Genomic DNA, 17,286 nt, shown 5'->3' on the forward strand with positions numbered 1-17,286 from the left:
GGATTCCAAACAATCTGGGAAAGCAGGAATAATTTCAGGCTAAAATTTTACGTTTCCATAGTTGCAACTTATCAGTAAACAGTTTGATGACATCCCGATGAAAAATTATGTTTGACTCTCCACCTTGTAATTTGAAATTCAATGTGTTTAAAGACTCGAAAATATCTGACAGATAAGCCAATGCAACATGAACACTGGGCTTTCTAAATTCCACGCACAATTAAGTTTGTTTGTTATTTTCCAAAAACTGCATCACTTCGTCTCGAAGTTCAAATAATCTTCCTAGTATATTTCCTTTTGAGAGCCAGCGTACTTCTTTATGAAATAAAAGTGTTTTATACTCTGCTCCCAAGTCTTCACAAAGAGCCGTAAATATCCTGGAATTTAACGCACTCCTTTTAATATGATTCACGATTTTGATGCACAATTTCAAGACATCATTGAGTTCCTTTGGAAGTGTCCTAGCTGCCAATGCTTGACGGTGTATTACATAGTGGATAGCGGTAACACTAGGGTTTTTTTCTCTGACCATCTGCACGAATCCTAAGCGACATCCAAGCATTGATGGGGCGCCGACTGTGCATACGCGTATCAGTTTCTGCCATGATAACTCATTTTTACAAAAGAATTCAGAGACGGCTGCCATTATATGAATTGCTTTTGAAGTTGTCTTCAACTCGGTAGAAAACAGCAACTCTTCTTTAATTGTTTCAATTTCTATATAGCGAACGAAAGCTAGCAGTTGGCAACAATTCGCAACGTCGGTACTCTCGTCTAACTGCATTGCGAAAAACTGCGATTGTTTGACGGCCGTAACTAATTGATTTTGTAAGTCTTTGGCCATATCATCAATCCGACGTTTCACAGTATTGTCAGAAAGCCGTATTTGTGAAAGTTTTTGTTTACTTTCTGACCAAAGAACAATATCAGCAGCTTTCAACAAATCTCTCCGGTAATATGACTTTTCTTGGTCCTTGAAATAAGTAGCAATAACTCATATGAGGTTTCCAGTACCTTTTCTGATGTCTGAGCGAAGGATCCAGCAGTCTCCAACTTCATCCGTTTCAAATTATCACATTTTGCAGCAAAAAATTCCTTCGGCTTCTCTTTCAAAGCACCATGCTTTGCCCACAAATGGCGTTCCAGACGAGAAGGTCTCATGGAATCATTGCTCAATACCTCATAGCAAATAACACATTGCGGCTGGTCAACACCATTTTTTTGTATAGAAGCAAAACCGTATTTGATATAATCATCATTATATTTACGTTTTCGTGCGACACTCATGGTGAAGTAAAAAGAAAACAAGAAGTTAAAATATAATTTCGCACTAAGACTGATTTCACTGAGGCGCAACTGTGAAAGATTCAACGCGATTTCAGCAAATTCCAATACATCAGATGTGTCAACAACTGCAAGCAACCAACTGAAATAAAGGAAAGCTACTGTCGTCTGTCGGCACCTCAGGTGACTGCCTGTTAGGAGTGGGGCGAAGAACGGGGAAGCCCAGCCGCAGCGAAGGTAGTCAGTGCACTGTCTGTCTGCGACCTGGTGGCCGAACAGGGCTCTTGCTGGGAGAAACGGGCTTTTCCCGGATTAGGGCGGAAACAGCCCACAGGCACCCTAAGAATTTGCTACCTGTTCTGCGGTGCTGTTCTGAGCAGTTCAGCCTGGGGTTTTATGCGAAAACCGTTTTCGTGCTCCTATCTTTCGTTACTTATAAACGAAACGTTATAAGTTTTGAGATAACATCAATGAATTGGTTGTCAAATTTCACAGTAATTAAGTAAGGTCATGGATACACCTCACACATCGCTGGAAACTGTGCACAGTGCCAAGCAGTTACCTCTGTACTCGTACCAAAAGAAGCCATTGTCACAGCAAAGAACGTACACTAATTTCAAACGAAATTATGCCGTATTTCAAAAAGGCAGAAGAAAAATAACTGTTTTGTCAGATAAGTAATCCGAATGAAAGAACTGTAGTACTGACCGTTCGAAAAAAAAATGCCTCACTAATGTACTTCATTGTCTACCAAGCTGGGTTATGTTTCATTATTAGCACTCGCGACAATGTTTCCAGAACGGCGTGAAGTACTCTGCTCAGAACGAACACTTGTACTAGTTTCGCATTCACGTCGTGCACATTTTTCTGGTGACAAAGGGCATAACCCTGGCGTCCAAATAACGAACCCGCGTATACAGTCTGTTAAAGTCACTGTAATCTCATCACATGGGGATCCACGGGTTGACAGGGTAATAAAACAGCATTTTTGCAGTTACGCAGTATAAGTCATTATTACTCTGATGAACATAGCCTATTACGGCTAAAAGTTATAACATGATTACGTTCAGTTCATGTGTACAAATGAACGGAATAGTTAATACCTGACTTTTCTATTTTCCAATTGTCAGAAGTAAGTTGTTTACAAGTCTGATATATTAGAATTAACGCATATAGCCTTCGTAATTTTGAAAGTTTCTGTGTGTGACATTCTAAACGTGACCTTCAAAAGCTGTATGTTCTAAGATAGCGTGGGGCGGCTGATGGAATTATGTTGCTATTATATAAAATTTGTTTGCATGTAGAAACACTGCATTTCCCGGCCGATTAACCATATGTGCGGCGGCGGGTGGAATTATTGTTGTTAAAATGTTCCTATTATTTATGCTGTTGTTTTGCCGTTCTCAACACTGGCTCTCTAACTACAATATTGGCAACCAGAAAGTGATTAGCAAAACGTGAAGCCTGTAATTAGAATTCCTAGTGCCCACTTCATCTGAGAATACACTTATAGTTACAGCTTATAGCTCTGAGGAAATAGGAGATTGTCTGGGATTTCTAATTAAAAACGATTTTGATTAAAATAGTTCAGTATATTCTGAAAGTCACAGATGAAAACAAAAAAATCCACACAATCTAACTAACAGAGCAGTTCAGAGTCTAATGCGCTGATGCCACTATAACTGTCCAAATTAAATGTTTAAATGAATGCTCGCCATAATTTGATGATTAGTTTCATCAAACGCCACGCTAAATAATTGGTAGAATGTCTGTCCCGCGGCGGCACGTGAAAATACGACATACGCAAACTGAAGATTGATAATTAAAGTCAACCCAGAATTAACACTTCACTCGAAAATGATTTCATGGTTACGCGTATTCCGAGTAACTTAATACGGCATCCGAGGCTGTTTGTAGCAATGATACCGACGCGACGCGACTCCCGACACAAATGACGTGCTATTCAGCGTCTGGAGAGAACTGGGGCCTTGCTTCCTCGCGCAGCGTTCTTATATATAAAGCCACGGTGCGGATGGCTAAGGGAACGCCTGATCAAATCGGCTCTGTCGACTAGCCGCTGGGCTAGTAATGCACCACGTCATTGAATAAATCATAGCTTCTCTTGCTGATGGCCGATGAAACTCTTAATTTAAATGTGCATTCAGCACGCAGGTAAGTAATGATAATAAAATTTTGACGTGGCTAAGTTAAATATTTTGGGCGAAAGAATTAATTTAATTACACTGCACGCAGTAGACGAGCTCTGAACTGGCCCTTTGGAGATACGCTATCGCTATAGTTTTATAGGTATTCAAATGAAACTTCTCACAACTTCATAGTTATAGCGGATCTCCAACCTACTCAAATATACACATCCTAGCCTTATTTATTAGCCTACTTAATCTATCTTGCTTCCCTAAGTTTTAAGACAAAAACCAGAAAATCATGAATTTCCACTAAAATCTTAAATTGTGAGATCCAGAAGACTGTTTTTATTAAATAATTATGAAAAATGAATCTAATTATCAATTTTTTATTCTCTAGCTCTTTTCTGTTGCGACAATGATTTTTACAGAAAAACGTCAAAATTTCGAAAATGGCTAAAGTTATCGAACTGATATTTAACACATGTTGTTTTAGTATTACTCCTGACATGCTAGAAATTTTTTAGGTTATTTGCTTGATTTTTAAAGTATTGCGCAACATTTATGACGTCAGAGCTAGTTACAGTGGACTGGGCTGGCACACAATGCAAAGACTGATGTGAATTTACTACGGCGTGAGTAGGCTGCTTCCCTACACCACCCTCTACTTAAAATTTTTTTGTTTATGAATGTTAATGAATGAAAAAAAATTTAATTACAAAAAGGGAAGCAAGAGTACAACTTAACTTCCTATGAAAATTTAAAATTGAAATGTAAACATGTAGAAACATTAAAAGAAAACTGATTACCTACATTAATTATTGAAATTGCAGGCATGTTCACTGCCTCTTAAGCAACATTATTACTCAAAATTTAAGCAAAGTCAATGAAACACTTTGGCATACATATGGCCTTAGACAAACAAACACATAAAAATATGTAATATTATGAAAATTTTAATCCATTAAATACATTTTTACATACACAAATTCAAAGAAATAAGTTATTCATGCTACATAAACAGATGATTATCTCTTAGCAGTCTTTTCTAAACCTGAAAGAAAATTTCACAAATAATTTTTACATACGTGGTTGTAGCCACTTTGGCTGGCGTCCTACACTTCCATTCACAAGGGTAGAGGAGGGGAAGTTGCTATGGTGTGCGTCCTTCACGTTCACTCTAAATTACATGGGGAAAGGGGAGCGGTCACTGTGAGTTGTGTCCAAGTCACTCCACGCTTTCACGCAGCTACCAGGCTGCCATTATCTGGTTTGTCCTGTAGAACAAACAAAAAGAGTGCCTCAGACTCTGTTCACTTAACATCTAAGGGTGGGTCACAATGAAATGGGGATATATACATTTTATCCTTCAATATGTTGCTGGAACAAAGTTAACAGAACTTTTTCAATTTTACTCTCATGGTTACTTAATTTCATAAAATCGGTAAACAAATGGCTCAAAATGCCGTTAGTCACGTACTAGAGAAAATTTATGCTCAAGGCATACAATCATGAATCCTATTTAACATCAATTTATTATTTCTGGGCCGGAACACTGAACCAATGCTCGGTATATTCCTAATACATTTGTATTTTATTCACTTCGCTGACTCATCTTTGATTACCTTATTCTTAGAGATAGTATGAGTATATTTGATTAGTAGTTGTTTTCCCAGCTTCTTTGTACATGTGAGTAACTTTTGGTAACAATACAGTTGTGAGTGTTCAAACATACTACGTTTAGTTGACTAAATCCACTTATTGGTCCTCTGCTGTTGTGTCAGTTCCACATCTGCAATTATGTATTTACTTCATCGAAGTGTATTTATGCTGAGCTACAAATAATGTTTCACATCTGCCATTAGGTTACTCAAATATGTTGCTAGTGTATGTACTTATTTAACACTCACTCTATTAACATTTAAAGCATAGGATAGCACATTTATTCCATATCTATAGTGTATTGCAGCTGATCAGTTTGCTCACGTGGCAATCCATTTCCACTCGATCGGACGCTGAAACCACAGGTAGTCTCTCTCGACCTACCAATAAAGTGCATCAAGTAATTATGGACGAGTGTAATGCTAAATTCCTTAAACCTATAGGACACCATGAGCTGCTCTGTCTCATCTAACATAAGGGTACCTATGGTCGCATTCACGCCTCCAACTCATAACCTCAATACATGTAGGTGTGTCCTGTCACACCCTACACCAAATAACGGCCAGCTCCAACGTTATAAATACTTCAGGGACGTGTCCTTCACGTCTCAACCACAAACACTGCTCAACTCTATTACACTGCCATTCCTTACTACACAAGGTGAGTTTATTCTTACAACTTGTCTGCATTTTTTTTTTCATAACACTAAGCAATCTCTTTTACTATTAATTAGATAGCTCTGCAGCATACAATAGGTTTCACTGCCACTACAGATCCTGCTTGTACACGAATTTGTACATCTTTTTTAAATATTGTTGGTGGACCATTTCCAATAACACAACACTTTGTACTTACAATATTACCAGGGTTCTATACATACTTGTTACTCAAATACCTTTGTATCTTAATTACGTCATACTTCCCTATTGTTTACATCACTGTTAGGTTTGTCACATTAGGTATTTTTCTTCACTACTCGGTGGATAGAATGGTTCCAGAACTCATGGCTTAATAGTCATGACGGAAAATTTTAGTATTAGGAAAGAAGAGGTCGAAATTTTAGGTGGATAGGAAAGATGAAGAATGAGTGAGACCTGAAAAGGCAAGAAGAACTCACACAGCTGGGACTGCACTGCTGCACACTGTGTAGAGGTTACAGAACAACCTCCTCCCTACAGCATTCATTCATAACCTTTGACCACGCCACGTCGATCTGAAAATACTTTATGATGGCTTTTTAGAACCTGTCTCAGTTCTTTCTTCTGATTAGCGGAAATTTTATCGATTTCCTGCAATTTAGCTTCTATTTTGTCCAAAATAATTGCTTCTTCTTCTTCTGTGTTTAGCTTACTTGTACTAAGACTAACACCTTCGTCCCAATACCTCCTATTTTTCAGAACTCGTATAGGCAGCTCCCAATTGTCATCATTAGTTACTACATGTTTATCACTAAAACATACTGTAATTACTCCGGTTATTTGCAAGACCATTTTTAACTGGCTTCTTTCAAAGTCAACAAGACTCTGATATTTTGACAAGAAATCTATGCCAATTAAAACTTCAATACTGAGATTGTTTACAATTAAACATGGATGATCAATTAAATTACCATTAATGTTAAAGGGCAGCAAAGCTTCTTGCTTTACCGTTTTTGACACCTTGCCAGTAGCACCAATTATTCTTAGTCCTGATACCCTCATTACTGTAAGCTTGTCTTTACCAGGTAATGCATCAAAGAAGGACTGAGATATCGCACTCACCTCACTTCCACTGTCTAAGAGACAACGTACATTGATACCCAACACATTCACTATTATTAAAGGGTGGCTTATTCTAGGTTGTACAGGTGGTTCCTCAAACTCATCCAATAGTTCCTTTTGGATTTGTCTCCAACTAAAGTGATCGACATCTGTCTTCATTACATTTAGGTCACAGTGTGTAGGGGTTTCCTGAATTACATTTTCAGCTGCCTTTTCCAGTCGGTCTATTAATTTCAAATCGAAACACCGCACGACTTCATTACATTTGGTTTGCTGAACATGACCCAAATTACTGTAATCTGAGCGATTCTGCGTCTCCAGACCGGGCATAACACGAGTTACAGCTAAACCACTTTTACTATTATCGTCGGGTTCTTTCTCAAGTGACAACTGGTGACAGCTACTGGGTTCATCGACCCCCAACAGGCTACCCTCTACATTCTCACTTATCTCCTGTCCTAAATCTATTAGTACAGTATCAACATCCTGCACAGGCACTTTAGATAAGAGCACATCATCCTCATCGTAAATGTAAGCATGAATTTCTTCTGCTTCTTCACCCGGCAATTCAGTATTTTATAGCTCTTCCCTACCGTTACACTGCTGTGCCTTCTCTTTCTCTTCCCACGTAGAAAGCGTCTCTAACATGGTATCTATCAAATACTGTGAGTGATCTAATATTTCTGTTGTATCCTTAGATGCTACCGACACTTCATCCACCTGTTCAGTTTCAGTATTCTGATCTGTCTTACCAGTTACTGTAACTACTGGCTTAGGAAAAGTAACCGCCTGGTGAGCGCCAGTGTCCTCATAGACGGGAACTAGTTTTCCTGCCTCGGCCTACTGCTGTTTCCTTTATTTTCATTATAGTTAACTGACATAGCATTGCTTTCTGTACTGTTGTTTACATGCATAATTTTGTTTGGAACAAAATTATTATCACTTGGATGCCATTGTTGGTTCTGATAATTATTTCTCCAATACCTACCTCTCTTAGGATGACGAACACCTACGGTTCTGATGTTTACATTGCCCTTCTGCTCGTTCTTAAAATCACTACTATTGTTATTAGCATTTCTGTTATTACGTGCTTGCTCCTCATTGGCAGCAACACGTTCTACACGTTCCAAATATTCAATGAAACGATCCAGATTGTCTCTAGGGGCAGATATAATTCTAGTTTGCCAATACCATGGCAGTTTGGCTTCAAGACCTAGTATAATCATTTCCGGTTTTAGCTTTTCGTCCAAATGTGACAAACGTGAGATCCATGACCTAGCAAACTCTTTAACTGATTCCTTGCCGGCACTGAATCGTTTTCCACTCCAAAATTCTCTCAACACTTCATTTTGCTTATTACTAGACCAATACTCATTAATGAAAGCTGTTTTAAATTCCGCTAATGTTTTACACTTCAACATAACATCAGCTGACCAACACATGGCGTCACCTGCTAAATGGCTTCTAATAAATGAGATTTTCTCTCGTTCAGACCAAGTTGGTGGAATCACATCTTCAAAATCGTTCCAGAAATCTAGCGGGTGGATATTTTTATCTGGATCGAACCGCAAGAACTGCCGACACCCGATAAAAGCGGCGTTTGCAGCTACAACTTGTTGTATACTACCATTACCAGAAGTTACTGAAGATACTTTACTCTCAATGTTAGCAACGTTAGTACTAATATTTTCTATTCTCATTTCAACATTATATACTCTTTGTACAATATGAGTAGTATCAGTTTTGATTGCGTCTACTTCTTCTTGACATATGTTTACTTTTATATTAACATTTTTAAACCTATCTGAGCACAGTTCAGATTCCGCCTCGATCTTTTCTGTTAACTTGTGCTCCAGCTTCGCATCTTCCATTTGGAAGTCTTTGCGAACCTCAGCAACTTCGGATTTTACTGTTTTATACATTTCAGAAAATTGTTGAGCAACCTTTTTCTTAATATCCTCATGATTGTAATCAATTTTATAATTCAAACTGTCCAGATCCTCTTTCAACTTATTGCAACCAGCTTTGAAGAAAGTTTCTAATTCACCTTTATTGGATTCTAATTTATTGTCCATTACCTCAAACCATTTATTAAAATTGGTTTGACTGGCCACAATCCTGTTATTTACCTCAATTATATTAGATTTTAATTTAGCATTGCTGGTAGCTATTGCTTGTAATATAACATTTAAATCAATAGCCCCAGTATCTTTGGGTTGCTCACCAGCTGGCTTTTTATCACACTCAGGTGACGAAAAACTAGCTCCAACACAAGAATCAGCAAAACTAAATGGAACTTCTGATTGATCAGTCATACCTAACTTCTCCTGTTTAAACTCTATCATCTCTGATGACTGTTTCGGTTTTAACTCATCAGATAAACTATCATCCAATAAATTAATAATTTCTGCTTTCTGCTTTACTACAGGGGTCTCTATTATTGAATCATTGCCCCTTCCCACATTACTGTCAGGAGACAATACTTCATATTTCACTTTAACATTACTACTTTCATGCATATTTACACTTGAACCGTTGTCTGGATTTACAGTTCTCTCAACAGACATAGGTTCTGATTTAAGTCAAACCTCAGTGTCTTTTGGCGGTTCCATCGCCGACAGTCTTTTAGTGCAGGTTAGTAAAATTTTTAACAGCTTTTCACTTAACTTAGTTCCTTCTGCACGACGTATGGCGTTGCTGACGCGGCGTACCAGGATTACTGACGCGACGCAGCGCGCTGAACTGCAGACGGCACTCCGACGGCTGTTGTGTGTTTGCGTGGCCCACAACTGCAGGCGCAGTTCCGGCTGTTCCGGCGGACGACTGTGGTGAGGCGAAACTGGCTTCTCGCGATGCCGGCAGCGCCGCTAGACTCAGTGCCAGCTCCGTCAATCCAGATACGTTGTTAATCCAATTGCGTCGTCCACATGCACACGTAAAACTTTCACTGTTCTATTACTCAGCTGTGTGTCGCATTTCACTCGCGAATCCAAATATTTAAAAATCACTGTCACTTTACTCAGTTTCTTTCCCAGCCAATGCACCATATGTGGGGCAGCTGGTGGAATTATGTTGCTGTTATATAAAATTTGTTTGCATGTAGAAACACTGCATTTCCCGGCCGATTAACCATATGTGCGGCGGCGGGTGGAATTATTGTTGTTAAAATGTTCCTATTATTTATGCTGTTGTTTTGCCGTTCTCAACACTGGCTCTCTAACTACAATATTGGCAACCAGAAAGTGATTAGCAAAACGTGAAGCCTGTAATTAGAATTCCTAGTGCCCACTTCATCTGAGAATACACTTATAGTTACAGCTTATAGCTCTGAGGAATTAGGAGATTGTCTGGGATTTCTAATTAAAAACGATTTTGATTAAAATAGTTCAGTATATTCTGAAAGTCACAGATGAAAACAAAAGAATCCACACAATCTAACTAACAGAGCAGTTCAGAGTCTAATGCGCTGATGCCACTATAACTGTCCAAATTAAATGTTTAAATGAATGCTCGCCATAATTTGATGATTAGTTTCATCAAACGCCACGCTAAATAATTGGTAGAATGTCTGTCCCGCGGCGGCACGTGAAAATACGACATACGCAAACTGAAGATCGATAATTAAAGTCAACCCAGAATTAACACTTCACTCGAAAATGATTTCATGGTTACGCATATTCCGAGTAACTTAATACGGCATCCGAGGCTGTTTGTAGCAATGATACCGACGCGACGCGACTCCCGACACAGATGACGTGCTATTCAGCGTCTGGAGAGAACTGGGGCCTTGCTTCCTCGCGCAGCGTTCTTATATATAAAGCCACGGTGCGGACGGCTAAGAGAACGCCTGATCAAATCGGCTCTGTCGACTAGCCGCTGGGCTAGTAATGCACCACGTCATTGAATAAATCATAGCTTCTCTTGCTGATGGCCGATGAAACTCTTAATTTAAATGTGCATTCAGCACGCAGGTAAGTGATGATAATAAAATTTTGACGTGGCTAAGTTAAATATTTTGGGCGAGAGAATTAATTTAATTACACTGCACGCAGTAGACGAGCTCTGAACTGGCCCTTTGGAGATACGCTATCGCTATAGTTTTATAGGTATTCAAATGAAACTTCTCACATCTTCATAGTTATAGCGGATCCAGTATTGGAAGTGAGTCTTTTGAACACGGCTACAATGCGTCAACATTAAAGGACGCCATGAATTTGCAGGAGTGGAAGAGGTCACACTCAGGAAACGGGAACCTGCGTCCTATAGTTAACCGTTGTTTTTTTACGTACCCCCCTCCCTCTCATCCCCCATACACAAACAAACGTCACTTCCCTTTCTTACTAAACTGACAATTGCATAACGCCTCCCGAATTCGAGTCCCGTATGCTAACCACCGCGCCAGCTCCGCGAGAGGTGTTTACATTGACGAATATTAGTAAAACAACGTCCTGCTGAGTGATTGACCAGCGTTAACGCATATCGACTGTGGCAACGCCCGTCTGTAGCAATGGAGTGGTCCCAGGGTAGTTGTTTATTCCACAACGACACTCTACAAACGCGAGCGGATGGCGTCAGCTCAGGCTGGGAAAGGAGAAGGTACGCGGGAATTCAGCGACGACAGTCAACGCAGCGCAGTTTGCTGCAGAGCAGGTTACTTTTCCCCTCATCCCATCGTCGGCGAGGGACACTGACACCGGGCATTGGCCAGTTGCGGAGAGAATCGCTAACGTGTGTCAAAAAGTACTGCTTACAGAAAAGGAACTGGTCTCTTTCTTCACTTCATCGGTATCTACAGGGTTATTACAAATGATTGAAGCGATTTCACAGCTCGACAATAACTTTATTATTTGAGATATTTTCACAATGCTTTGCACACACATACAAAAACTCAAAAAGTTTTTTTAGGCATTCATAAATGTTCGATATGTGCCCCTTTAATGATTCGGCAGACATCAAGCCGATAATCAAGTTCCTCCCACACTCAGCGCAGCATGTCCCCATCAATGAGTTCGAAAGCATTGTTGATGCGAGCTCGCAGTTCTGGCACGTTTCTTGGTAGAGGAGGTTTAAACACCGAATCTTTCACATAACCCCACAGAAAGAAATCGCATGGGGTTAAGTCGGGAGAGCGTGGAGGCCATGACATGAATTGCTGATCATGATCTCCACCACGACCGATCCATCGGTTTTCCAATCTCCTGTTTAAGAAATGCCGAACATCATGATGGAAGTGCGGTGGAGCACCATCCTGTTGAAAGATGAAGTCGGCGCTGTCGGTCTCCAGTTGTGGCATGAGCCAATTTTCCAGCATGTCCAGATACACGTGTCCTGTAACGTTTTTTTTCGCAGAAGAAAAAGGGGCTGTAAACTTTAAACCGTGAGATTGCACAAAACACGTTAACTTTTCGTGAATTGCGAATTTGCTGCACGAATGCGTGAGGATTCTCTACCGCCCAGATTCACACATTGTCTCTGTTCACTTCACCATTAAGAAAAAATGTTGCTTCATCACCGAAAACAAGTTTCGCACTGAACGCATTTTCTTCCATGAGCTGTTGCAACCGCACCGAAAATTCAAAGCGTTTGACTTTGTCATCGGGTGTCAGGGCTTGTAGCAATTATAAACGGTAAGGCTTCTGCTTTAGTTTCTTCCGTAAGATTTTCCAAACCGTCGGCTGTGGTACGTTTAGCTCCCTGCTTGCATTATTCGTCGACTTCCGCGGGCTACGCGTGAAACTTGCCCGCACGCGTTGAACCGTTTCTTCGCTCACTGCAGGCCGACCCGTTGATTTCCCCTTACAGAGGCATCCAGAAGCTTTAAACTGCGCATACCATCGCCGAATGGAGTTAGCAGTTGGTGGATCTTTGTTGAACTTCGTCCTGAAGTGTCGTTGCACTGTTATGACTGACTGATGTGAGTGCATTTCAAGCACGACATACGCTTTCTCGGCTCCTGTCGCCATTTTGTCTCACTGCGCTCTCGAGCGCTCTGGCGGCAGAAACCTGAAGTGCGGCTTCAGCCGAAGGAAAGTTTATGAGTTTTTCCACGTATCTGCAGTGTGTCGTGACCATATGTCAATGAATGGAGCTACAGTGAATTTATGAAATCGCTTCAATCATTTGTTAGAGCCCTGTAGTTGTGGAAACAGGCGCCGGCTAGACGGGGCAATGGCCTGAAAAGACCGGACCTTTCTTCTGTCTCAGGGCGACACTGATTTGCGAAACGGAGGAGGGAACGTCGTTCCTAGCCCGTCTCTCACAGTTGGAAGCCATCCGCCCACGGCCGACACACGAGGCTCGGTCGGCTGGTCGCTGTGGGCTGGTAGGTGCGGGATAGGGAAGCAAACGCCGTCGGCGACCGCCGCTGAACGCACTGACCGCTCGCTGCGCTATTCTGCTTTTTCTCTACCACGATGATGACGGCAGCACGCAGGACGTGCACCAGAGTAAAACAGACCACTCGCACGTCAGAATGAATTTTAACTCTGCAGCGGACGGTGCACCGGTTTGAAACTTTCATGTACCGAGTCGGGCAAGTGCTCCATCGAGTGACAAGAGAACGCGGCAAGTGACATCACACTCTCTCCCAGTAACTTCGCAGTAAGTGAACACGTGCCTCAGCTTACCCTTAAATACTCTACCGTTTCTGAGGAAATAATGGTCTGAGTTTTGCCGTAATTTACGTGTTTTTTAACATGCGAGAAACAAGCGCTGGTACAGTGGATAGCCTCGCTGCCTTACACTTTTCATCCCGTGTTCGAAACCCAGTTTTTTTAAATTATTTTATTTTATCTACCTATGTTCGTAGAAGGTTGCGACACAACTGTTCCATATCAAATTAGAGGATACAAGGGAGTTGTATTAACTGTAAAATTACAACTGGGCTTCACAAAATGGCTCTGAGTACTACGCGACTTAACATCTGAGGTCATCAGTCCCCTACAACTTAGTACTACTTAAACCTAACTAACCAAAGGACATCACACACATCCATGCCCGAGGCAGGATTCGAACCTGCGACCGTAGCGTTCGCGCGGTTCCAGACTGAAGCGCCTAGAACCGCTCGGCCACTCCGGCCGGCTGGGCTTCACAGTATCAACTATATAAGACAACAAGTGTCTGGCGCAGTTGTTAGATCGGTCACTGCTGCTACATTGGCAGGTTACCAAGATTTATGTCAGTTTGAACGTGGAGTTATAGTCGGCGCAGGAAGGATGGGACACACCACCTTCCAGGTAGCGATGAAGTGCATCCCGTACGACTATCTCACTAGTGTACCTGCGTATCAGGAATTCGGTAAAACATCAAATCTGCAACATCGCTGCGGCCGGAAAAAGACCCTGCAAGAGCGGCACCAATGACAACTGTACAGAATCGTTCAACGTCACAGAAGTGCAACCCTTCTGCAAACTGCTGCAGATTTCAGTGGTGGGCCATTGTGAACCATTGAACGAAACATCATCGATATGAACTTTCGGAGCCGAAGGCCAGTTTGTGTACCCTTGATGGTTGCACGACACAAAGCTTTACTCCTCGGCTGGGCCCGTCAACACCGACATTCGACTGTTGATTACTGGAAACATGTTGCCTGGTCGGAGGAGTCACATTTCAAAGTGTATCGAGCGGATGGACGTGTACGGGTATGGAAACCATGAATCCATGGACCCTGCATGTCAGCAGGGAACTGTTCAAGCTGGTGGAGCCTCTGTAATTAGGTAGCACGTGTGCAGATGGAGTGATATGGGACCCCTGATACGTTCTAGATACACGTACTTTAGCATCCTCTCTGATCATCTGCATCCATTCATGCCCATTGTGCATTCCGACGGACTTGGGAAATTCCAACAGGACAATGCGATATTCTACACGTGTAGAATTGTGACAGAGTGGCTCTAGGAACACACTTCTGAATTTAAGTACATTCGCTGGCCACCAAACTCCCCAGACGTGAACATTATTGAGCATATTTGGATACCTTGCAACGTACTGTTCAGAAGAGATTTCCACCCCTCCGTACTCTTGTCGATTTTATGGACAGCGCTGCAGGATTCATGACGTCAGTTCCCTGCAGCACTACATCTGACATTAGTCCAGTCCATGCCACGTCGTGTTGCGTCATTTCTGCGTGGTCGCATGGATCCTAAACAATATTTGGCTGGTGTGCCAGTTTCTTTGGCTCTTCAGTGTCTGACATATGTGTGTATGGTATTTACAGGGGATATAATGTTTTTAAAATTTCCATATATTTCATTCTTATGTCAATTCTTACATTAATTCCTACTTTTTATTATTATGCTTATTCTTCAGGAACATTTAGTCATTCCCTTGAATGACACCGATCGTAGAAACTTAGAAATTCCGAATGCCATGAGCAGTATGTGAAGGCAGTACCACAGTGATATTTCTTCGTATGACTCTTACTAGAGAAATAAACGTCGTTAACAGTGCTGAAGATCTCAAACATTGGCAATAATTCCGCGGCATATCAGGAATAGTGGATTATTTTTGCGAACCTGGCGCTTGCAATTGTTTTTGAACGAAGATACAGAAAAAAGTGACCACGCCCTTGCCAACGGCTAAATCAAACGATAAAATTTTCGCGAACTGTATCTTTATTAATAGCAAATAAAGCACACGCTACCATAGTAGCATTCTACTTCAAATGCATGCAATCAATATTGCAAATACAAGATCTCTCATAGAATTATAGAAAAGTAGCGCGTATCGCTGACATCGTTTCTCACCGTTTAGCTGCCTACCTCAGCCAGGACACATTTCGTTGAAGGTGTGGCCTGTGATTTCGCGGATCGAGCGTTAAGATAGCAATACGCCTCCATGGCAATATTACTATTACATGAACTAGTTCTACCCAACTCTTAGTTTAGGGCGACCTACGATTTACTGCATATTTCATATTCGTAATGTAAATGGCAGTAGCTCACATGGAGCCGGTTCTATACATGTTCAAACAATATTCAGAAGGAAACTTCCTGGCAGATTAAAACTGTGTGCCCGACCGAGACTCGAACTCGGGACCTTTGCCTTTCGCGGGCAAGTGCTCTACCAACTGAGCTACCGAAGCACGACTCACGCCCGGTACTCACAGCTTTACTTCTGCCAGTACCTCGTCTCCTACCTTCCAAACTTTACAGAAGCTCTCCTGCGAATCTTGCAGAACTAGCACTCCTGAAAGAAAGGATATTGCGGAGACATGGCTTAGCCACAGCCTGGGGCATGTTTCCAGAATGAGATTTTCACTCTGCAGCGGAGTGTGCGCTGATATGAAACTTCCTGGCAGATTAAAACAGTTTTAATCTGCCAGGAAGTTTCATATCAGCGCACACTCCGCTGCAGAGTGAAAATCTCATTCTGGAATATTCAGAAGGTATTGACTAAACTGGGTTGATAAAAGGATGGTAATGCTATATTCATGAAAACACGAAACTTTCCTTGAGTTGCGAAAATATGAATTAATTTGTAAGTTATTGTTCAGAAACTGAGCAAGTCAGTCACGCGCTGGATCGCCCCTGGCCCTTAGGCAAGTAGTTATGCGGCTTGACATTGATTGACAGAATTGTTGGATCTGCTCCTGAATGACACCAAGCCAAATTCTGTCCAATTGTGTTTGATTAAGATAATTAGAATATGGAATTATATTTTAATAAGGCAGTTTGTGTGAAAATTCGACCCTCCACGATGATATTTAGTAAATTTATGTTAATAAAAGGATCGTCTTGGGTGAGAAACAGTGTACTCACTCATAGAATTTTTACTTGTTGCTTCAGTTGTGGTAGCTTAGTTATTACAAATAACTTCTTCCAAAATGTGTAAAAAAATTACGTGGTATAGTGCCTGCGTATCAGGTTTGATGGGATTAGCTTGTGGAAAGTGATACCCAAAAAAGCCTATTACTTCTCTACGAATGAAATGTGGTTCTGATTTTCGACAGGCGTTAGCACATTGACTTCTTTTTCTTTCAGACACAATTACATTTATGACAGACTCAAATTATCAATGAAAGCCTACTTACAAATCATAAATAACCACAATTAGGTGAAGAATCTCGAAATATCCTTCAGCCGCCTTCGTATTGCTCCAATACGATTCGTGAAGACAATTTCAGACTACTTACAGCACGTCATTAAGGCAGTCATCCTTGCCGAGTTTCATTCGAGATTGGAATGGGAAGAATCATTAACATGATGGGACATGGTAAGTGCACTTGACAACGATTTGCAGGAAATTAATGTACCTGTAGGTAGTAGGCATCACCAAAATTTCGGCCGTATACTGCACATCTTCAAATTCTGTATATTATACTCGGCATACCAAATCTAAGCGCAGTGCTTTCTTCACTAATTGCCACCTATGACGTACAGAATCTAAACATAGTCCGTATATGGCCAAAACTGGCAGTGGTTGTTATCATATTATAA

The sequence above is a fragment of the Schistocerca nitens genome, chromosome 7 (assembly GCF_023898315.1).
Source record: "Schistocerca nitens isolate TAMUIC-IGC-003100 chromosome 7, iqSchNite1.1, whole genome shotgun sequence".
Lineage (NCBI taxonomy): Eukaryota > Metazoa > Arthropoda > Insecta > Orthoptera > Acrididae > Schistocerca > Schistocerca nitens.